Source organism: Pelophylax lessonae (genome assembly GCF_965119305.1).
Source record: "Pelophylax lessonae genome assembly, chromosome: 5".
NCBI lineage: Eukaryota > Metazoa > Chordata > Amphibia > Anura > Ranidae > Pelophylax > Pelophylax lessonae.
In genome coordinates, this window is record NC_138772.1 from 417,008,927 (window position 1) to 417,034,228 (window position 25,302).

Consider the following 25,302-nt stretch of genomic DNA (forward strand, 5'->3'; position numbering starts at 1 on the left):
TAGCAGGTACAACCAGAAATACCCCCCATATACTTTAAAGCAGGGGTCTTCAAACTATGGCTCTCCAGTTGTTAAGGAACTACAATTCCAATCATGGCTAGTCATGTCTGTGAATGTCAGAGTTTTAAAATGACTCATGGGATGTGTAGTCCTGCAACAGCTGGAGGGCCGTAGTTTAAGGATATAGTTAACAGGGAGATCAGGCGCCTAGGTAATCAAAGGTTAAATCAACAGAAATGAAGGGAACAAAAGTGCTGCTAATCTACTGCAGGTGTACTACATATAGATAGGGAATAACGTGATCAGCGCAAATTTGTATAACTCCCAAAATATCTCAATATATAAACTGTGGGGGATGAAATATATGTAACTCCCAAAGTGTCTGAATAAAAAAGGTGCTTATGTGCCAATCAATTGAATAAATAATCAATGTTATATCTCACAAAAAAATAAGGATGATCTGTATGTGTATGTAACTCCCAAATAAAGTGCTAATTTGTCATTAAATACAATATTTACAAAAAAAAAAGTGCCAGTGCAATAATTCATCAAAAAACTAAAGAAATGTATATCCTAAAAGTGCGAGCGCAATCGATCACTAAAAAATCTTGAACAAACTCTAAAAATCAATCAACGAATGAATAGAAATTAATAAGTAATCAATAAATAGTCAATTAAGAAAAAGTCCCAAATGAAAAAAAGTGCAAATAGTGATGAAATCCAATCGATGAATAAATGATCCTCAGTGATCACATGTGAAAAAAAAAAAAAAATCACACCATATGTGCTCCACCGTTTCCACTAAATCTGACTCACCAGATATAGAGCTGGTCAAATTATAAACCAGCAAATTCTCTTGTTAAATATTATCCAGCATGATGGTTTCAGCTTTGATCCTTCATGGGCTGATTGCTTCCCCAATATTGCAGGATGAGGACAATGTGTGAGAGGAGAAAGAATACCCAAAATAGTGTAATTTCGTCTTAAAATCAATCTTTATTAAAACTCATTTTTTAGTGTCTGCCTGACACTAGGGATCTCTTCTTGTAACTCCTATGCTCCAGCTGCATCTCCGAGCCGCGGGCGTGGAGTATGGTAAGTGTGCAGTGTTTCCTCAGTGTCCTAACCCCACCCTACTAGTTTCATCACTCAATGTATTCTCGGAGCACTATTTGCACTTTTTTTCACTTGGGAATTTTTCTTAATGGACTATTTATTGATTACTTTTTTTTTTTTTAATCAAAAGAAAGGTTTATTGAGAAAACGCACAACAGTACAAGATATAAAATTCACAGTCAATCAAGTCAGTGCAAAACGTAGAAAGAAATACAGCTCACAAGCAAATCGACAAATAAACAATATCAACAGCATGGAAAGCACCTCAAACAGGCAAGGAGATAGGACAGAAAACTGAAAATGGACAGAGTCCCCCTGGACCGGTCACCCACCACCACGAGCAGGACCAGCAGTTTAAAGCAACAGTCGGTCCAGTACCAATGCCGTGGGGTCCATACCAGGAGAACTCAACCACAACCCCCATACTTTAAAGAATTTAGCAGTAGTGCCCCGGTGCTGATAGATAGATTTCTCCATGCGGAGAGTAAGGCCCAACTGTTCTAACCACATCTTATAGGTCAGGGGGTCCCGAGCCACCCAATGACGAAGAATGAGTAGACGAGCCTGAAATAAGGCCCGCCCCGCTGCTTCTTGCAAGTATTTATCCTCCACTACATGGTCCAGAATACCTAGGAGACATTGCCTGGGATCCTGGGGGATCGCCAAGCCCAGGACTCTGTTAACGGTGGAGAGGACCCCCGACCAATACCGGTGTAACTTCGGGCATCTCCACAATAAGTGTACCAAGTCTCCCAGCTCCCTCTCGCATCTGCTGCACAAATCGTCAGGCCTGACACCCATGGAGTGGAGTTTCAATGGGGTGTGGTGCACCCTGAGGAGAATGTATAACTGAGACACCTGGTGGGACACATTAAGTGAGCACAATCGGACCGACTCCATGGCATCCTCCCACTGTTCAGGCGGGAAGTCCCCTACATCAGAACACCAATTCTCACACGCCCTACTGGGATACATCTCCAGGTGAGCACCCAGCAAAGAGGCATAACATAATATTTGCAAAGCTCCTGAGGACGCAAAACGGCCGTAGAGCTTGTTATCTCAAACACTTAAGGTCCCAGCCATCACTTTTCCTTTTAGTGGTGGCTTTATATGGGAGTTCATTTTTACCGTTATTTGTTTTATATCATATGTACACTGCAATTTGTACCAGTGATACACAATATAGATTTTTTTTCATACTGCACCATGAGCCTCTACAATTTTTTTGCAATTTTAACCCTTGCATGATATGCAGAGTTTATCATTGCACTGGAGGTCACCCATGAGACCGGAGGTTGCTGACTTTATTGATGTCCTGGATATCCTGACACTGGTCGCACAACACTCGTTTGCTGTCCTATAACTTAGACAGCATTTGGCTCTGGTGAGTTGGAATGTCATTCGTTTTTGATGTTGGAGATTATCTTTTTCCTTCTCATCGTTTGATTCTACTGGCTCACACCCACTGAATATTGTCACATCATTTATATGAACTTTCGTCACGAGAAACATCATATTATCCATATCATTTATTTGAGAACTTTTTTCATTAGTTTATATATTTTTAGCGCTGCAATATTCTTTTTGTTCATGGTTTGTGTATGTGCTGGAATTGTTTTTTGGCGGGAACTCGTTTATTAGTGAAACTGGTGGTTGTTTAGTTGCTGATGTTTGAGTTGAGCATAGAGCAGACTGTTTTGTACTGAGTTTCTGTTTTAAGTGGCAGATTGTGTTGCACAGCCTAAAATCAGCATTCCATGAGGATAGCTATTGTCTACACTATATTCTGAATACGGCTGATCGTAAATCCTGTTTTTCTTGTTTTGTGTATCTCTTTGTTGTATACCAAGAAACACAGGTTTGCTCAACCTCTATGTTTTTTGCCACCATTTTGTGCCCACCATGTGTTTGTAACGCAATTTCCTTTGTGTTGCAGCCATTTTTGGTCTCCCACATTACCATTTTGTTAAATGGTGTTAAAACCCATGTGACTGAGATGCTATTTTGAGCTTTAACAAATGTTTTTTTCTGTTTTAGTTTTTGGTAAACATTTTTTCTCTTTTTTGGTATTTTTGAAGGGTTACTTTGTTATAGAGTTATTATGTTATGTTTGCACTGTATTTCAGGTTAAAGTGGTGTTTCTTCATTTTAATTGAAATTCAGCATCTAGGAAGATTTTTACAGGACCATTGCGGTTGTTTTTTTTAGCTAGCTTTGTTCATCTTTTTGTTCATATTTAGCACATACATATCCAACCCATTAGTTTTTTTGTGTTTTCATGTCTGTAGGAAGCTTAGGATCTGATCAGCTATGGCCAAATTGAGTCAGATGCAAGGAAGGCAAGGCCTATAGTTTCCAGAATAAACATGTGGACTGATCTACTTAAGGCGGGGGTCCCTAGAAAGGTAATAGATTGGATTCCTACACCCACTTTGTTTATGAGGTGTAAACAATTGGTTGGGAATGGTAGATTCAAACACATTAAGTGTTTTTGCTGTCATAGGATGGGGCATCTTGCTAAATACTGCCATGCTGTGGAGACTGGACAACAGCAGGCTAGTATTCGCAGGACAGCACAGAGAGACATGCAAGTTTATTTGTTTCACTGGACGTCAATGCCTTTCAGAGAGAGTGTCACTAGAAAACAGAGGGCACCCTACAACAGTTTTTGAGTTTGAAAATGGTTGATCAAGTGTGAGCAGTGAGCTAAGCATTTGTGTTTATTTTGTTTTGTATGTCTGTTTCTCTGTTTTTGTAGTGTACTTGTCCCGTCTTTGTTGTAACTACGTTTTTTTTTTTCAACGATAGACTACATTGTGGAGTGTGACTGATCCATTCTTTTATTGGATTCAGTTTTCGGGTTTGTTTAGTGCGAGTAGTGGTTGTTTCTCACAGAGGAAGTTTTCGGTACTGAAGGTTGGATTTTAGGTAGAGAGGTTATACCTTCCAGTGTGCAATCAGTAAATGACATCTCAATTTAATTTTTAATGTAACATCAAGGAATAGACTGAAGCCAAGGTTTGTATAGGGAGGGCGTTCATTGTGCTTTCGGGGTTGTTTGGCTGCACGGGTTAGGTCGAAACGAATGTGTGTACTTTGAGCCATCTACGTGAAATGGGTGATTGTGACACGCTTGTTTCAGCCTTCAACGTGTGCGGATTAGATACCGAAACCCGCCCCACATTTGCCCGTGTAAAATAATCGGAGCTGGGGAGCGAGTGGAGGTTGATGAGCTGTATAGCCGTACAAAGCCACCGGGTTGAGGTCTTCTAGCTGACCAGCAGAGGTCCGTGTAAAATAATTGGAGACCGGAAGAAAGCCAACACTGTCAAAGTTGGCACCTGGCAGTGTTGCTCCTAAACAAGGTGCAAAGGAGCGATTTGAATCCTCACGGGCAATGGTTTCATCCGTGCAGGGGGGGGGGGAACTCAGGCCCCCTAAATTAGCCAAACAACTTTTGCGGTACATGAAGTCTGAGTTTGGGGCTCGGGCCATGAGACCCCTCAGGAAGTGGCATAACCAAGGGAAACAGTTGGTGCATCCCTTTGGAAGGTGTTTTTGATGTCTGGAGATGGGAGGAGTTCATTATTGAATTTAGGACTAGGCTCCAGGCAACAAAGATGCTAAGCATAGCGCAATTGTGGCTTCAGAGATCTATCATGGTCAATCAGCAAGGTGTGCATGAGGCAGTTTTAGTCTGGAAGAACCGCAATATATACACTTTGCCTGATGAGATAGCCGAGTCCAGCGATCTGGTGAGAGAAGTGGAGGAAGCTCTTCCTGGGCTAACTGTACCGAGACGAGCCAGATCCGCTGACACTGAACCTGTCACTGTCTCTCCTGATTCACAGCTTGTTATCGACTCTACTGTCTCTGCACTTCCATTTTCCGTTTTCTTCAGCTCACGGTGCAGACCTCGATACTGTTAACATCCTCCAACCTCACAGTGTCTCTATCCCTCAACAGCCTGTCATAACAGCTGAACCCTCTCCTTCTAACTCTGTGGCAAACTATAAGATTTTTTAACAGGTCTGCTATGGATGTGGAAAGTCAGGGTACATCAGGCATAATTGTCCAACCAACCCGGCTGGTCCGTGGGGTAAGTGGCAATTTATTCCGGAGGATCCGGAAATTTCAAAGGTAGGTATGGTCAGAAACGACTATGACTTATCATAGGGCGTTTGTAAACCGGTGTCAGCCCACATCTTAGAGGAATTTAAATATCCCCTCCCTTGCCTCACTGACACCGATGCAGCCAAAACGGTTCTAAGATCTCAAGACCCTAGAGGCAAGGTTCCCCTTCCAGGGGAGAAAACTCCCACTGTAGGTCTCACGGGCCAGACAGTGTCTTTACGAATGACTAAACCTCTCTATTGCAGGCTAGGCCAGTTCTGCAAGGAGAAGCTTGTTTTTTTTTAGGTCATTGCATTTCTCTGGGTACCCAACATCTAACCACTCAGAGAATACAGACATTGAAGGACCCCCAAAGACCTTGTAACCTTAAATGATGCACTATTTTTGAACCCTGCATCTCTTTTTCCTGTTGAGGAGAAGATTGGAGAAGATTGTGCAGAAAAATGGTAATTTTCAAAACTCTCTCTCTCATCAATTTCCAACTTTAGTAGGAACACCACAAATGTCTTTCTTTGATGGAGTGGAAATCAGCAGAGGTATGTAAGGGGCTTCAGGGATTCATCAAAGTAGCGGTAAGGTTGAACAGCTGAATAGAAAAATCCATGGCTCGAATGTTTTTCCATTGCTCTTTACCCCATCAAGAATGCCCCATGGGTAGAGTTGAGCGGACACCTGGATGTCCGTGTTCGGCGGGTTGGGACGAACTTGAAAAAAAAGTCCGGGTCCGTGTCCCGGACTTTTTCCGAACTTTACCCGGACACCGAACCCCACTGAAGTCAATGGGGACCCGAACTTTCAACTTTCATGGCTCTAAAACACCAATGGAAAGGGCTAGAGTGCAGCAAATGGCAGCAAAATGTAGTTAAGAGCATGGCAAGTGCTCTGCAAACAAATGTGGATAGGGAAATAACTTAAAACAACAAAAAAAAAAAAAACAGAAAAATAAAACAATGTTCTTCATCTGTGAAGGACGAGGCCCATATGGAGTAGGAGGGAGGTTGAGGTGGTGGTGGATGTGGTGGTGTCATAGGCGTGTGCACAGGGTGTGCCGGGTGTGTCTGGGCACACCCTAATCACCTAGGGCACATTAGCATTATCGCTCTGTTTGCCAGTGAGGAGATGGGAAAGATCTCCCTCGGACCTGCTCTGCCATAAGAGAAGTGCCACACACTTCTATTTCACTTTGCCAGCAGGGAGAGTAATGTACCGGGGCCATATACATGTAGGCAAACACATGCATGTGTATTTAAACTTTGGGGTGCACACCCTAATGCAATAGGCTGCGCACACCTATGGGCGGTGTAGGTGGAAGCGGCGGTGGAGGAGGACGAGGTAGCCAACACTGCTTTTTTTCAGTCATTTTAAATGAGGGTACACCCCAAAAGAGTGAGAAAGATCAAAAATAGAACAATGGCTGGGTAAGGTCGGTATCCATCTCTATTCTGCACAAGGTACGGAAAATTCCTGAGGGATCCATGCCTGGTTCATTTTAATGAAAGTGAGCTTGTCCACATTGTCTCTGGACAGGCGGCTGCGCTTGTCTGTGATAACGCCCCCAGCCGTGCTAAATACACGTTCAGATAATACACTGGCTGCAGGGCACGCCAGCACCTCCAAGGCGTAAAGGGCAAGCTCAGGCCATGTGCCCAATTTAGAGACCCAGAAGTTGAAGGGGGCAGACCCGTCATTCACTACATGTAGGCGTGTGCACACATACTGCTCCACCATGTTGCTGAAATGCAGCCTCCTGCTAAGACGTTCCATTTGAGCTGCTGGTGCTGCTGTTTGTTGTGGCGTGCTGACAAAGCTTTTCCACATTTCGGCCATGCTAACCCTGCCTTCTGAGGTGCTGGCGGTGCCCTGGTTGCGTTGGCGACCTCTTCCTCCTCCTCCTCTGCCTTGTGCTTCCACTGTGGCCCCGCTGTCAGGTGGGAATGCCAGCAGCATCACGTCTACCAGCGTGCGCTTGTACTCGCGCATCTTGCGATCGCGCTCCAGTGAGTTAATTAAGGACGGTACGTTGTCCTTTTAACGGGGATCCAGCAGCGTGGCCACCCAGTAATCAGCACAAGTTAGAATGTGGGCAACTCGGCGGTCGTTGTGGAGACACTGCAGCATGTAATCGCTCATGTGTGCCAGGCTGCCCAGAGGCAACGAAAGGCTGTCCTCTGTGGGAGGTGTATCGTCTGTGTCCTCTGTATCCCCTGTATCCCCCCAGCCACGCACCAGTGATGGCCATGAGCTGGCCTGGGTGCCACCTTGCTGTGAACATGGTTCCATCTCCTCCTCCAGAACTGTGCCCCTGCTGGACAATTGTGTCCCTGGCGTTTGTGGGTGCAGGAACCCACCCTCGGAGCCACTTGCGAATGACTGCCCTGAAAGCCTTGGAAATGTTACCTCTTCATCCTCCTCATCCTGTGCCACATCCTCTTCCATCATTGCCCGAATCGTTTTTTGAAGGAGGCATAGAAGTGGGATAGTTAAGCTAACAACGGCATCATCGGCACTGGCCATGTTGGTGGAGTACTGAAAACAGCGCAACAAGGCACACAGGTCTCGCATGGAGGCCCAGTTATTGGTGGTGAAGTGGTGCTGTTCCGCAGAGCGACTCACGCGTGCGTGCTGCAGCTGAAACTCCACTATGGTCTGCTGCTGCTCGCACAGTCTTTCCAGCATGTGCAAGGTGGAGTTCCACTTTGTGGGCACGTCACATATGAGGCGGTGAGCGGGAAGGCCGAAGTTACGCTGCAGCGCTGACAGGCGAGCAGCTGCAGGGAGAACACGCCGAAAGTGCGCACAGACGGCCCGCACTTTCTGCAGCAGCTCTGACATATCGGGGTAATTTTTAAGGAACCTCTGCACCACCAAATTCAGCACATGCGCCAGGCAAGGGATGTGCGTCAAACCGGCTAGGCCCAGAGCTGCTATGAGATTTCGCCCGTTATCGCACACCAGGCCGGGCTTGAGGCTCGCTGGCAGCAACCACTTATTTGTCTGCTGTTACATGCTCCTCCACAACTCCTGCGCGGTGTGTGGTTTTAAAACTGCCTGCTGTCGTTTACCCCTGGCTGTGCTGAAGTTGGTGGTGAAGGTGTTACGCTGACCGGATGAGGAGGCGGTAGAGGATGAGGAAGCGGAGTAGGGGGAGTTAGGAACAGGAGGTAAACTGAAGCGCCCTGCAATCCTTGGTGGTGGACATGCGCCAAATTGCTATCCGCCTCAGGCCCATCCGCCACTGCATTTACCCAGTGTGCCGTTAGGGAGATATAACGCCCCTGACCGTGCTTACTGGTCCACGTATCGGTAGTTAGGTGGACCTTGGCACAGATGGCGTTGCGCAGTGCACACCTGATTTTTTCCCCACTTGGTTGTGCAGGTAAGGGATGGCTTGCCTGGAAAAGTAGTGGCGGCTGGGCACGACGTACTGTGGGACAGCCACCGACATAAGGTTTTTAAAACTGTGCGTCTCCACCAGACGGAATGACAGCATTTCAAAGGCCAAGAATTTTGAAATGCTGGCATTCAGGGCCAGGAATCGAGGGTGGGTAGGGGAGTACTTCCTCTTCCTCTCAAGTGTTTGGGAGATGGAAAGCTGAACGCTTCCACGGGACATTGGGCTCAGACTGCTTGCCTGATTTGCAAGGGGGTGAGGTGAAAGACGGTTGGACATTGGCTGCAGGTGCCAACTCTGACCTTTCTGCAGTAGACTGGGTGGGAGACAATGTGAAGGAAATGGAGGCACTGTCAGCAACCCAATCTACTATCGCCTGTACTTCTTCTGGCCTCATCACTTCTAGAGGCGCATGATGCCCTACCAAATACTGCTGCAGGTTCTGTCGCCTACTCACACTTGAGGAAAGTGTTTCACTTGTGCGTGTAGCTGGCACAGATCGACCATGTCCTCTCCTTGCAACAGGAGCTCTACCAGCAGCACCACGACCCAGGCCACGGCCCCCATTTGACGGTCTCCTCATATTTCTGTAATTTATGATCTTGCCCTAGAAAGGTGTTTATTGAATAGCGGAACAAAACAACAACAGTATCGCACGGGTGTATCTCACAGTCAAATATGCAAAGTATGACGCAAATTAATTTTTTTCACCCCAAAAGGGTGTATATTGAATAGCGGAATAGAAAAAAGGTTATTAAAAAGGTGTATCTCACACGTACAAACACAGACTAGGCCCCGATTACAATTTTTTGTACCCTAAAGGGAGGATGAGGAAGAGGAGTAGGAGGAGTTCGGAACAGGAGGCAAACTGAAGCGCCCTGCAATCCTCGGCGGTGGAAGGAGATGCTCCAAACAAATTTGAAAAGGTGTATCTCACATGTACCGATACAGACTATGCCGTAATTTAATTTTTTACACTCCAAAAGGGTGTATATTGAATAGCGGAATAGGAAAAATTTTATAAAACGGTGTATCTCACACGTACAAACACAGACTAGGCCCTGATTACAATTTTTTGTACCCTAAAGGCAGGATGCGGATGAGGATTAGGAGGAGGTCCGAACAGGAGGCAAACTGAAGCACCCTGCAATCCTCAGCGGCGGAAGATGTGCCCCAAAAATTTGGAAGGTGTATCTCACACGTACCGATACAGACTATCCCGCAATTTAATTATTTTTACCCCAAGGGTGTAGATTGAATAGCGGAATAGAAAATATGATATCAAAAGGTGTATCTATCTCGCACGTACAGACCCAGACTAGGCCCTGATTACTATTTTTTGTACCCCAAAGGCAGGATGAGGAGTAGGAGGAGTTCGAAACAGGGAGGAGGCAAACTGAAGCACCCTGCAATCCTCGGCGGTATAAGATGCGCCCCAAAAATTGGAAAGGTGTATCTCACACGTACCGATACAGACTATCCCGCAATTTAATTCTATTTACCCCAAGGGTGTAGATTGAATAGCGGAATAGAAAATATGATATCAAAAGGTGTATCTATCTCACACGTACAGACCCAGACTAGGCCCTGATTACTATTTTTTGTACCCCAAAGGCAGGATGAGGAGGAGGAGTTCGGAAAAGGCTGGAGGCAAACTGAAGCACCCTGCAATCCTCGGCGGTATGAGACGCGCCCCAAAAATTGTAAAGGTGTATCTCACACGTACCGATACAGACTATCCCGCAATTCAATTGTTTTTACCCCAAGGGTGTAGATTGAATAGCGGAATAGAAAATATGATATCAAAAGGTGTATCTATCTCACACGTACAAACCCAGACTAGGCCCCGATTACTATTTTTTGTACCCTAAAGGCAGGATGAGGAGTAGGAGGGGTTTGGAACAGGCAGGAGGCAAACTGAAGCACCCTGCAATCCTCGGCGGTATAAGATGCGCCACAAAAATTGGAAAGGTATCTTACACGTACCGATACAGACTATCCGCAATTTAATTCTTTTTACCCCAAGGGTGTAGATTGAAGAGCGGAATAGAAAATATGATATCAAAAGGTGTATCTATCTCACACGTACAGACCCAGACTAGGCCCTGATTACTATTTTTTGTACCCCAAAGGCAGGATGAGGAGTAGGAGGAGTTTGGAACAGGCAGGAGGCAAACTGAAGCACCCTGCAATCCTCGGCAGTATAAGATGTGCCCCAAAAATTGTAAAGGTGTATCTCACACGTACCGATACAGACTATCCCGCAATTTAATTATTTTTACCCTAAGGGTGTAGATTGAATAGCGGAATAGAAAATATGATATCAAAAGGTGTATCTATCTCACACGTACAGACCCAGACTAGGCCCTAATTACTATTTTTTGTACCCTAAAGGCAGGATGAGGAGTAGAAGGAGTTCGGAACAGGCAGGAGGCAAACTGAAGCACCCTGCAATCCTCGGAGGTATAAGATGCGCCCCAAAAATTGGAATGGTGTATCTCACACGTACCGATACAGACTATCCCGCAATTTAATTCTTTTTACCCCAAGGGTGTAGATTGAATAGCGGAATAGAAAATATGATATCAAAAGGTGTATCTATCTCACACGTACAGACCCAGACTAGGCCCTGATTACTATTTTTTGTACCCTAAAGGCAGGATGAGGAGTAGGAGGAGTTCGGAAAAGGCAGGAGGCAAACTGAAGCACCCTGCAATCTTCGGCGGTATAAGATGCGCCCCAAAAATTGGAATGGTGTATCTCACACGTACCGATACAGACTATCCCGCAATTTAATTGTTTTTACCCCAAGGGTGTAGATTGAATAGCGGAATAGAAAATCTGATATCAAAAGGTGTATCTATGTCACACGTACAGACCCAGACTAGGCCCTGATTACTATTATTTGTACCCCAAAGGCAAGATGAGGAGTAGGAGGAGTTCAGAACAGGCTGGAGGCAAACTGAAGCACCCTGCAATCCTCGGCGGTATGAGATGCGCCCCAAAAATTGTAAAGGTGTATCTCACACGTACCGATACAGACTATCCCGCAATTTAATTGTTTTTACCCCAAAGGGTGAAGATTGAATAGCGGAATAGAAAATATGATATAAAATTGGTGATTTTTCAATAGCACATGTGAACACAGCAGTGTCTTATATCAGTCAGCTCTGCTGCAGGCTATGAAGGGAAAAAAAAAAGAAAATTCCCCTTTAAGTTTGTAATTTTTAAATAGATTAGTACAGACTATGCCACAATTTAATTTTTTTAACCCAAAAGGGTGTATATTGAATAGTGGAATAGAAAAAAGTGTATACATTTTAAAATCACTCAATAATAGCACATGTGAACACAGCAGTGTATTATCACAGTCAGCAGCACTGAAGGAAAAACGCTGCACACAACTGACTGATAAAAAAGATTTTTTCTCCCTCCTCCTCAGCGGGCAAAAAAATTGTGTTCACTGCACCACCCCCCACACAGCAAAATCGATGTAGAACACTGACCCTGCCTATTCTCCAGCCTTGCCCTAAAATGCCCTAATATCTCGCCCTGCCTGCACTCCGACCTGACCCTGAATTCTTTTCGGACACAATATAATTTTTCACTGTCTGTCCCTAATCAGCAGCCAGCACGTATGATGTGTGCTCTGTCCCTAATCTACAGCAGAATGACGCGGCGCGCTGGGGCTCTCGAACTTATAAAAACATGGTCACATGCTTCAGATGGCCAATCACAGCTACTTATACATTAGTAGGCATGGCTGGGATGGCTTAAGGCACACCAGTTAAACGCTTGTTGATTGGCTTTTGAAAGCCTGCCATTAAAAGCGCGCCATTACATACAAACCCGGAAATAAAATGATCAAACACGGATTTTAAACCCGAACATACAGTAAAGTTTTCGGGTCCGCGTTCGGGTAACAAAAATCCAATTATTCGGTACGAACGCGAATAATACAGTCCATGTTCGCTCAACACTACCCATGGGATGTAAGTAATAATCCTCACTCTCCCGCCCAAACTGTGTGATTATCTCCGCGCTCTAGGATGCACCAGCACACAGCTGGTAAAAAATACTACCACTAAAGCTGCTACTAAAACAAATATGAATACTTGGTAACAATGTAAAGGAATGATAGTAGCGCTAAAACAATTTATAAAAGTTTCTAAAATAAACTATGGATGTCCACTAAAATGACAATGCGGTTAGTGACTCAGTCCTCACAGTCTTTAGTTGACTGATCCCATAGGTCTATTAACGGGTAAATATAAACATCAATCCCCTTTCCAGATCTTCAATAACCATAAAAGTCCCATATGTTGTTAACGATAGTCATTGGGTATATACCGCAGATATGCCAAAACTCCGTGTAGTCTGGTAGGGTCACCACAAATCCACCACCAAGTGCAGGGGGACAATAGGAAATGGCCACTCACCGGATATATATGCTCACTTACTCTCATAAATGAGCACACCTCGCATGTTAGTAACAGATCCACATGTCACCATAGGATAAGTCAGACCGAGCAAGGGATGGTTCCCAATCCAGTGCAGTAGCCCTCTTTTCACAATATCTCCCCAATATGTGGAAAACAAAGAGATATCTCCACTAGTGCAATACGTCTGATAAATTTTATTTCAAAGCAAACCAACATACATTACACTCACTTGTAATGAAGTAAACATAAGCTCATCTCATAAAAAGGCAGTATCGGGGCCTCCTCTCCTAATCCGATGTGGCTCCACACCAGATCGGGTAGTCCCGGAAGTCCTTCGCTGCCGTAATCCACGATTGGGTGCGTCGTCTGGCCCCGCCCCGACACGTTTCATCGCTTCCTGACTTCAACTGGGGGCGCGGCCAGAACAGCGCACCCGACCTCTTTATGCTCCGCATTCCCAGCGTCGCAACCAATAGCAGAGTGAACAGGTCAACCAGAAGGACATCATGCCAACTTCCGCCGGAAGGTAAACAAACTGTGGAGAGTTCCCCCAGACATTACTCACCCACCACCTCTGCAGGTGTCTGGTTCCTAGGACTTCCGGGACTACCCGATCTGGCGTGCAATGTATGTTGGTTTGCTTTGAAATAAAATTTATCAGACGTATTGCACTAGTGGAGATATCTCTTTGTTTTCCAAATATTGGGGAGATATTGTGAAAAGAGGGCTACTGCACTGGATTGGGAACCATCCCTTGCTCGGTCTGACTTATCCTATGGTGACATGTGGATCTGTTACTAACATGCGATGTGTGCTCATTTATGAGAGTAAGTGAGCATATATATCCGGTGAGTGGCCATTTCTTATTGTCCCCCTGCACTTGGTGGTGGATTTGTGGTGACCCTACCAGACTACACGGAGTTTTGGCGTATCTGCAGTATATACCCAATGACTATCGTTGACAACATATGGGACTTTTATGGTTATTGAAGATCTGGAAAGGGGATTGATGTTTATATTTACCCGTTAATAGACCTATGGGATCAGTCAACTAAAGACTGTGATGACTGAGTCACTATGCGCATTGTCATTTTAGTGGACATCCATAGTTTATTTTAGAACCTTTTATACATTGTTTTAGCGCTACTATCATTCCTTTACATTACTACCCATGGGTTTTCACCCTACAAGGTTTTGTTTGGGAGTCAACCAGAGACTGGATTGTACTTTCCTCAGCAGCTGTCATTTTTACATTCTCAGCTGACGGGGTAGGTGCAGTCCTGGCAAAGGGAGCTCCAAAAGGTCCAGCATAGGGTTCGGGAGTCTCTCCCGGACCCTGACACGATAATCTGTGTACATTCTGTCCAACCAGGTGACTGAATCGTTGTGAGGAAACATCAAAGGACGGGATTGGAGCGGAGGTATTCTGAGGTATACCAGGTTCAGCTGACAACGCCGACTTCCTTGAAGCTCTGGATCCACGCCAGCCACTACAAAAAAAGCTGCTCAACTCCATCCAAGAATGATAATGAGGAGTATCGTTTTTATTTACATATTTAGCTTGGTGTATTTTAGCAAGTGTGTTTTAGCAAGGGTAATGCATTTTCAGCTGGCCAAGGCGGTAAACAGGTCTAATAGCTGGGTGTGTTCCAAACACCCACCTAGCTATTACACCCTAGCAATGGCAGACATTCGTATTATCATGAAGACAACCAAGAGACACTTGTCCACAGAATTTAATGACACATTCCTAGAGGGTAACATCAATTTTAGTTTTAATGTTAGCTCTGGCTCCTGTTCTTTGCTGGTCAATCTAATTTGGGTATCGGGACAATCAGGTAGTCCACGGCTGGGTTTTAACTTTAGTTTTGGCACCGGAACTAGATTGACAGGATCTACAACCTGTGGGACAGGTGTAGCAGTCATCTCACCAATGAAACTCTGGGTGTTTTTATTGTAGGAGAAAATGATACTAGATTTTCTTTTAGCTTCCAAGGGGGGTTTCTGTGAATTCATAGGGGAAGACTGCTGTTCCGGGAGAGCAGGCAACAGTGATAAGGTCCAGGCCCATATGGATAAGGTAACTGCATTTCAAGGCAGAGCCAGAGCTATAGCTAGCGAGGGTTGGATTCTTTTTAATGCTTTGGGAGGTTTTGGGGATTTTTTTGTTCTCCATTGGATCTTGGTTGAAGGAAATAGGAGTATATATACTTATGTTGTTCTTGTTTCTATTCCTCCTATACGATCCTGTTGTCTTGTCAACCGAGTCACCAAAGCCCTAGCAGATGACCTCGTCCTGATTGCTGAGACAAGACACTCCAAGATTCTGCCCCTGCATCCGACACCAAGGACCCCAGCCCGACCGCTGATCAACGCATGTTATCTCATGTCCTCCCTCTGAAGTCATCTCCAAAAGAGCGGAACCCAAGTGTCGTTTCCTTTCGATGGATTGTTTTTACCCATTATCTTTTTTCTTTTTATAAAATTTTTGAAATGGATTGTTTTTATCGTGAGAAGAACTGTTCTGTTTATTTGGAAGAAGATTCATCAAGGGACACATGGGAGCATATGAAAAAGAGGAGGAGCTGTTGTGGAAATTTTATTGTGGACATTTCTTTAGGATGTATTTTTAGTTAAATTGCCATGTCTTCCAGTGTCAGTTCAATGGTAATAGCTATGCACAGCGAGTATTACTTTAACCACTTTCCAACCGGCCATTGTAAAAATACGGCGGCAAAGTGGTTGTGTAGTTCGGCGTCTCAGAATCGCGATCCCGCGCGCCTCCTGGGGCGCGCACATGGGAGTGTCCGTGCTCGCCGGGTCCCGGGGAACCCGACGCATCACGGATCGTGGTAAAGGGCCAATGAGAGAGGTCCTTTACCACGTGATCGCTCCGTCCAATGACGGAACGATCACGTCACAACAAACCGGCGCATGTCCGGTTCATTTCTCTCCTCTCCTCGGACGCTGTACACAGCAATCGGTACAGCGTGTGAGGAGAGGAGAGAAACTGCAGCTGCACCCATCCTCTGCCTCAACTGTGCCCCATTAGTGCCCCATGGGAAGTCAGGAAATGACGGTGCTCCCTGCATGTTGGGCCTCTGTATGTGGCCAGGCTGTGTAAAAGTCTCACACATGTGGTATCACCATACTCAGGAGGAGTAGCAGAATGTATTTTGGGGTGTAGTTGCAAGTATGCCTATACAGTGTGTAAGAAATAACTTCGTAATATGACCATTTTGTGAAAAATAATTAAAAAAAAAAATCTTCATTTTGCAAAGAATTGTGGGAAAAAATTACAACTTCAAAAAACTCACCATGCCTCTTACTAAATACCTTGGAATGTCTACTTTCCAAAAAGGGGTCATTTGGAGGGTATTTGTACTGTCCTGAATTGTTAGGGTCTCAAGAAATGAAATAGGCCGTCAGTACTTTAGGTGTGATCAATTTTCAATGATTGGCACCTTAGCTTGTAGACTAACTTTCACAAAGACCAAAAAATGTATACTTATTTGGGTTATTTTTACTAAAGATATGTAGCAGTATAAATTTTTGTCAAAATTTGTGAAGATAAATGACTAAATTTGCAAAATGTAAAACTAAAACGAAGAAAAATGCATTTTTTTTTACAAAATTTTCGGTCTTTTTTCATTTATAGCGCAAAAAATAAAAAACCCAATTATGATTAAATACCACCAAAAGAAAGATCTGTTTGTGTAAAAAAAAATGATGAAAATTTCATATGGGGACAGTGTTGCATAACTGAGTAATTGTCATTCAAAATGTGAGAGCACTGAAAGCTGAAAATTGGTCTGGTTAGGAAGGGGGTTTAAGTGCCCAGTGGGTAAGTGGTTAACTGGCATTGAGTAAAGGCCATTGGTGAAAACCTTCTATTAGATGGGATAGAATAATACTTGTAGCCTGATTGCAGCGCAAGGAGAGCTCTATCGCACAAATATATACCCGCCATCCGGGGCCCCGTCCATTTACTGCGGAGATGTGTTTGTGATGTAGAATTCTTATCATTTTACCAAGATTAATGGATGGCATCTTTCAGTCATATTTGATCCGTACGACTGAAATACTGCTGCTATTGTCTTATGATAATAAAGCCCCATCGACTGGAACAAATAGCATGGTCACTATTAAAACGGAATTTTTGTAAAATCTTACCTGTAAAATTCCTTTCTCTGAGTCCTCCGACAGTCGCCGCCTCCTCTAAGTCATCACTGTTGGGTATTGTCATCTGCTCCGCAGGAGTAGCTAGGCATATAGACTTAGTTAAAAACAAAAGGCATTTGCATGTGTACACCCCTGGGGGCTGTCCCATCTAGTCAATACCCCCCTGCAGTGCCACTCCCAACTCAGGTTAGGTAGCATAGCAGTAAGTAACAAGAACCCCAAAAGAGGGGCGGGGGCGGCGACTGTTGGAGGACTCAGAGAAAGGAATTTTTACAGGTAAGATTTTACAAAAATTCAGTTTTCTCTTACGTCCTCCAACAGTCGCCGCCTCCTCTAAGTCATCACTGTTGGGATGTCCCAAAGCAGTATAGACATGAGGGGTGGGAGACGCAACCGTAGAACAAAGCAGCACAGTACCCACATCAGAGAAAGGAATCCTACTTGCACTGTAGAGAACCTTCTGGGCAACAGAAAAAAACAATGCTCAACAGGAGCAACAGCCCAGGAAAGCAAACACCAACAGCCAGGGACCTGTAAAAAAAAACAAGGGTCCTTCATAGCACCGCCACACTGAGAACTTTGCGGCCAAAGGAAGCATCAGCCGATGCCAGAACGTCTACTTTGTAGAACTTGGAAAAAGTGTGCACCGACGACCAAGTCGCAGCCTTGCACACCTGTGCCACGAGGCCCGATGCCAACAAGCCCAGGACGTACTCACAGATCTAGTAGAGTGCGCCTTAACAGGAAAGGGTGGAACCCGTTCCTTCAAAGCATAAGCCTGCTCAATGGTCTATCCATTTGGCAATGGTAGCTGCAGACGCAGCCGTGCCCTTCCGAGATCCCTCAGGAAAAACAAACAGTGAATCCGTCTTACGAAAGGATTCTGTAGACGACAGGTAAACCCTGATTGCCCGGACAACATCCAAAGAATGCAAAGCAATCTCCTTTGGATGTTTAGGCTTCGTGCAAAGCGAAGGCAGGACAATTTCCTCATTAAGGTGAAATTCAGTGACCACCTTGGGAAGAAAGGACGGGAGCGTTCTCAACACGACCTTATCCTTGTGGATTATCAAGTAAGGGGAGCGGCAAGACAACGCCGCCAGCTCCGACACCCTGCGAGCCGAAGTGATCGCCACCAAAAAGGCGACCTTCTTTAACAACAGAGGCAAAGAGATCTCCCTGATATTTTCAAAGGGAGCACGCTGTAGCACGGACAGAACCAAGTTCAAGTCCCATGGAGGTAAAGGCTTCTTCCTGGGAGGAGCCAAATGTCGCACACCTTGAATGAAGGTGCGGACCAAGGAATTAGACGCCACAGGGCGTTGGAAGAGGATAGCCAGAGCAGACACCTGGCCCTTTATCGTGGCCAGCGCTAAACGCTGATCCACTCCAGACTGGAGGAAAGCCAACACTCTTGATACCGAGTACGAGCGAGGAGAGAACCCCCTGGACTCACACCAGGCAAAATAAGCTTTCCAAGTACGGTAATAGATTTTACCAGAGGAGGATTTCCTAGCCTTGATTAGAGTAGGGATAACCTCAGAGGAGAGACCCTTGTCCCTCAGGACAGGGGTCTCAGCAGCCAGGCCGTTAAAGCCAGCGACTGTAAAGCAGGATGGAAGATCGGTCCTTGAGACAGAAGATCTTCCCGCATTGGCAGTCGCCACGGGGGCGCCACTGCTAGGTGAACAACGTCGGCGTACCAGGACCGGCGAGGCCAGTCTGGCGCTACCAGAATCACCAGGTGCGGTTCCGAGGCTAGCCTGCGGTGGAACCTGGACAGTAACTGAATCGGAGAAAAGGCATACATCAGACGATACTGATGCCAAGGGGCCACTAACGCATCTGAGGCGTCCGCCAACGGATCGCGCGTTCTTGCCACGAACCTTTTCACCTTTAGATTTAGCCGAGATGCGAACAGATCAACGTCCGGGGATCCCCACCTCGCACACAGCATTTGGAAGACCTCCGGGTGCAAGGACCATTCCCCTGGTCCAGGGTCTGGCGAATCAGATAGTCGGCCTGCCAATTTTCCACACCCGGAATGTGAACCACCGAGATTGCCGGAACATGAATCTCGGCCCAAGACAGAATGTCGGTCACCTCCCGGGCCGCCCGAGCACTCCTGGTGCCCCCCTGGTGGTTGATGTAAGCCACCGCGGTAGCATTGTCCGTCTGTACCCGGACAGGACGACCCTGTAGGCGGTCCGACCACTGGAGGCAGAGCTTTATCGCTCGCAATTCCAGGACGTTGATCGGAAGAGAAGACTCCTCCTCCGACCAAGCACCCTGGGCAGACAGGTTGCCCAGGACTCCACCCCAGCCTGACAGGCTGGCATCTGTGGTGATCACCGTCCAAACCAACGGATGGAAAGACTTGCCCTCTGTCACCGACGGGGACTCGAGCCACCACAAAAGAGCCAATTTTGTCTGACGACTCAAGGAGATACGCAGGTCCAGGGACTGAGCCAGTCCGTCCCATTTGGCCAGGATCTCCACTTGGAGAGCCCGCGTGTGAAACTGAGCAAAGGGTAGTCCATCCGAACTCCTGAAGCGTCTGGACCGTGGTGGACAGATCGCGCGCACCAGATCCTGACTGACACTTGATCTTATGAAGAGATCGTCCAGATACCCCAAGACCGCAATGCCCTGAGCCCTCAGTAGGCCCAGAACTGGCGCCAAAACCTTGGTAAAGACCCTTGGAGCCGAAGCGAGACCGAAAGGTAATGCCACAAACTGGTAATGGTCCTCCGCAACGGCAAAACGCAGGTACCGCTGATGACCCTCGAAGATGGGAACATGTAGGTACGCGTCCTGGAGGTCTATCGAAGCCAGGAATTCTCCTGGGCTCAGAGAAGCCACCACCGATTGGAGAGACTCCATACGGAATTTTCGAACTCGCACAAAGCGGTTCAGAGCTTTCAGGTCCAGAATAGGACGCACTTTGCCCTCCTTTCTGGGCACAGTGAACAGATTGGAATAAAAACCCCGAAACCTGTCCCGGTGAGGTACCGGGACAATCACTCCCTGAACCAGGAGGTCCTGAACCGCACGGTGCAGGTCCTGCAGACAGCCCGGAGACAAATGAAGATTTGAGGGGAAGAATCTGTCCGCTGGCCAGGAAAGAAATTCGATCTTGTATCCAGACCGAACGATTTCCTGAACCCACCTGTCCGAAATCCGGAGCAGCCAAGGTTGGAGGAAACCGCGCAAACGTCCCCCCACCCCTGAAACGGGTGAGGGCGTCCCTTCAGGCAGAGGTGGACTGGCCCGCCGAAGCGGCATTGCCTGTTTTCTGCTTACCCGCCCAGGGCTTTTTCTGTCCTCCCTGGGACTTGAAGGGCTTGCCCTTGGATTGGTTCCGAAATGCACGAAAGGAACCCGGATTGGATCTAGGCGCAGAACCCCGCTTGCCCCGGAAGGGCTTGTGCTTAGGGTTCTGGGGCAGCATAGTGCTCTTGCCCCCCGTGACGCCGTTTACCAGGGTATCCAATGCCTCGCCAAAAAGGCGAGAGCCAGCATAGGGAAAATCAGCAACTGTTTTCCGGGAGGACTGGTCAGCCGACCAGCTCTTTAGCCCTATGAGTCGTCGGTTAAGCACCGAGACGCTGGAGAGACGCACCACCAAGGGGGCCTCATTCAAGGCCGCATCACACAGATACATGATTCCCTGATGGATTTGATCCACCATTTCCAGCCGGGCAGGCGGAACATCATCAGACACGAGGTTGCTCCTAAGCACCTTAGTCCAATCAGCAACCGCCTGCGCCACTAACACGGACGCGAAAATGGGTTTGAGCAGAGAGCCCGCCATCGTATAGGAATGGCGGGCCAAAGACTCCAAATGCCGGTCCGTTGAATCCCGGAAAACCGGGGAATCCTCCGTAGGAACCAAGGTAGCCTTGTTTAACACTGCAACCGTGTGATCCACCTGTGGAGGCACACACCAGCGCGATTCCGTAGCCGGTGCAAAGGGATAAAGCAATTTGAACCGACTAGGCACCACGAACGGACGTTTTAACGTTCGCCACAGTTCATTAACAGTGTAATGAAACTCAGCGGGACAGGGAAAAACCTGCGCCGACTTGCGGGTCCTGTGCGTCCCAAAGGAGGACACAACGCCCGGAGGACTGGGCTCATCCTCCAAATGTAAAGTTTCCTTCACAGAAATAATCAATTCATCGATGGCCGCCCGCTCCACGGGCGACCCCGGAGAGGAGGTATCAACCCCCTCCACCTCAGACCCCTGTAGGTCCAAGGAAGAGCGGGACCCTGAAAAGGGCACGCTCACAGCAGCAGAAGCCATATCAACATCTGAATCAGAGGAGAAGGACAATCTGGGCCTTTTACGAGCAGCACGTTCAGCCATCAGCATTTCCATGTTGGACACCAAAGTCGCCACTACAGCGGCCAAATCAGGTCTCAGAGGGGGCACAGGAGAACTGGGGGCCCCCACCAAAGCTGGTGGAAATTTGCTATCCTGAGAATCCATGCTCAAATGAGAAAAAAAGGACAGTGCAAGAATTAGGTGCTGTCCCTTTAAAAGCACTGCGAGTGCGCAGCCCACCGCTCCAGCTATAAAGACAACAAGACCCCCCAAACAGGAAAGGAGACAAAACTGAGCCAGAAGCGACAGTACAGAGATATATTGAGAGCAATAACCTGAAGAGCCCCGCAGAGTGTTGCCACCGCTGTCCTGCTTCAGAGGAAAGAGGAAGTGCTGCAAAAGTAGGCTGAACTAATCTGCTGCCTGACCCAGGGAAAATGGCTGCCCCATAGAAACGTATGGGAGACTTCACCAAAATGGCCGCCAGCATGCAGCCGAACCGAGCGGTCGGTCACCGCAAAAATGGCGGCGAATGGCACCAAATCAGCATGTTGTTTTGCCCATAGAGAAGCACACATGCCTGCCCAGTGTATATAAAAAAAATGGCGGACCGCGCGGTGACACCCCGCCGCGGTCCATACACAGCCTGCACCCCCAAACACCGAAGTGACCCAGGGAAGGAGACCCCTAAACACACACAGCGCCGCAGCACATGTACAAACGATCCCCGCAGGGATCGCAGTAGGGAGCCACCCAAGGCACAGACATGGGGAACACACAGCAACCAGGACTGCCACCCCACACAGAGGCCCCACACAGAAGTACTTACCTGTACCCGATGGCGTGGGGAGCCTCACAGAACGGAAAGCCGCTGTCCTCACCTGACAGGGAATGCCGTTTGCCAGGGACATTGCACTGCTGAGTCGCAGATGCGTCCAGTGAGGTAGCCACCTCACAGCTGCATCCCTGCTGCGAACAGGGATGGGTCGTTCATAATGCCAGGGCGAACCATAGCTGAACGCTCGATGGCGGGCTGGGGGTCCATCTGACCCTCTGTGCCCTGGAAAACCAGGGCGGCCAGTCCGAATCCCAGCACTGCATGTCCATCTTCGTCCGAAGAGTCGACTAACACTAAAGCTGACAAAATAAACAGCTAGTAAAGAAAGAAAAAACTGACATTTTTCAAGAAAATCAAAATAAAAAATAAGATAGGCTGAGACCGAAGCCCCAGCACAGGGGAAGCTTAACTACTCCTGATGCTAGGCAAATTAAAAACTGAGTTAGGAGTGGCACTGCAGGGGGGTATTGACTAGATGGGACAGCCCCCAGGGGTGTACACATGCAAATGCCTTTTGTTTTTAACTAAGTCTATATGCCTAGCTACTCCTGCGGAGCAGATGACAATACCCAACAGTGATGACTTAGAGGAGGCGGCGGCTGTCGGAGGACGTAAGAGAAATATGGTTTTCTATTAACTACATTTGAATAGATACACTAACAGGTAATAAGTCAGTGTTTGTGAATCAACATGACTGAATCATTAGAAGCCATGTGCTCTGTCCTTTGTGGCAGTTGGGAGTCTCTAGTTTCATTTATGTTCATTCATAGGCATTCACTCCTTTTGTGCTTTTTGAATGTATACATGTTCTGTGATTGGTGGTCTTGAAGCCACTCCCTGTAACACCCCTTGTGTTCACTTGCTGTAAATAAACCAAGCCCTGGCCTGAGACTCACACAGGAAACTCAACAGGAAGTTCACACACAGCACAGACCACGCACACACACAACACAAGCTCTCTCATCCATTCATGCATGCAGACACAGAGGAGAAGCACACAGAGACTCACACACACACATCCACAACCACGCGCTCTCATCCACACTCACGCACCCACAGACATATACATACCCAGAGAGAGAGAGAGATGCGGGCAAATGGCATCGATATGACCCTGCGTGTCTGTTTTGTTTTTTTTCGCCAAGCGTTTGGTAAACCTTATGCAAAAGAGCGGTACATTTGTACTTTTCAGTACAAGCGATTAATGGCGTTTGGTGCATATTAATATCCGCAAGTGCGCTTTTCAGCGCAGCAAAGTCTTCAGCGCACTGAGCGGGTTTCTATGCTCAAGGCCCTATTAATTTCCACGACAACCCTACCACAAATCATTTGGTTTGTTTACTTGATCAATTATTTAGTTATCTACAGTGGTTTACACACTGTTGTCACTTATTTATGCACATTGTGTCACTTTTTTGGATATTATTTATGATTTTGATGCTGTACACTGCACTATAGCACTTATTGCACAATTGGCACTTTAGTGCCGGTTCACACTATTGCGATGACAGACATCACATGTGATTCTGAGCGCACTGTGAACTCGCACAGGACCCTTTTTTTGGCCCACAGCAGAATCGGATCGAATGGTTCTCACCAGTGCGATCCGATTCATGTGCGAACTGTCAGATCGCACTGCGATATGCGATCTGATCTGGGGTTGTCGTTAACTTTGAATTGACACCCCCAGCGATTCGCATATGGCAGTGTGAACTGTGTGTGCTGCGAATGCGATGCGGGAACACGCAGTAGATTCACAGTGTTCCTGCATCGCAATAGTGTGAACCGGCACTGATACCTATTCATTGTTTACATATTTATTTTCGTATTGATGCTGTTTATTGCACTCTAGCACTTCTTGCACACCTGACACTAATACTTTATTTATTGTTTACATAATTAATGATATTCTGTGGTACACACTGACATAGCCAGCGCCGTTTACATTCCCCCCTCTAACTTCTGAAGCTTGTCCAAGGGAAGGAAGACCCTCGCCAGAGCAGAGTCGAGTCAAGGATCAGCCCCAGATAGGTGACCCGCACAGACAGAGTCAGGGCAGATTTGGTGACATTGATCATCCAGCCGAATTCCAGAAGGGTCCAAATGGTGATGAAGACGTAGTCCAGCAGATCCAAATGGCAAACTGCTCGCAACAGGAGATCGTCCAGATACCCCACAATGGAGATACCTCGCCAACGCAACAAGGCCAGCACAGGGGCTAGGACCTTGGTAAAAACTCTGGGAGCCAAGGCGAGACCAAAAGGTAACACCACAAATTGAAAGTGCTCCTCTGCCACCGCAAAGCGGAGGAATCGCTGATGTCCCTCGAATATGGGGACATGGAGATATGCATCTCTGAGATCGATGGAAGCCAGAAAATCCCCCTGATTAAAAGATGCCAACACCAACCGAATGGACTCCATTTGAAATTTCTGCACCCGCACAAAGCGGATCAATGCCTTGAGGTCCAGGATTGGATGCACTTTGCCCTCCTTTCTGAGCACAGTGAACAAGTTTGCATAGAAACCTTGAGAGTTTTCCTGTTGGGGAACCGGCGCAATCACACCTTGAGCCAGGAGATCTCAAACAGCCTCCCGCAGATCCTTCAAAAGCCTTGGAGACAGGTGAAGATTTGACTGAAAAAACCTGTCCCCTGCCTGGGACCAGAATTTGATCTTGTACCCAGAACAAACCAGTTCACTAACCCAATCGTCCTGAATGAAGGAAGTCCAGGGTTTCTGAAAGAAGCGGAGACGTCCCCCCACCCCTGAAACGGGTAAGGGCGCCCCATCATGCAGGACTTGTCTGCAGCACAGGATTGACCGGCCTTGGTCTTGCCCCAGGGTTTCTTAGCACCTCCAGAAGTTCTGAA

At 46.9% G+C, this 25,302-nt stretch overlaps 1 protein-coding gene across 1 annotated transcript in view; it reads right to left on the reverse strand.

Annotated features, from left to right (window-relative positions):
* Nucleotides 1-25,302, reverse strand: part of PRKDC (protein kinase, DNA-activated, catalytic subunit) — a 1,165,045-nt gene that overhangs the window by 438,511 nt on the left and 701,232 nt on the right. The gene's annotated exons all lie outside the window — the stretch shown is intronic.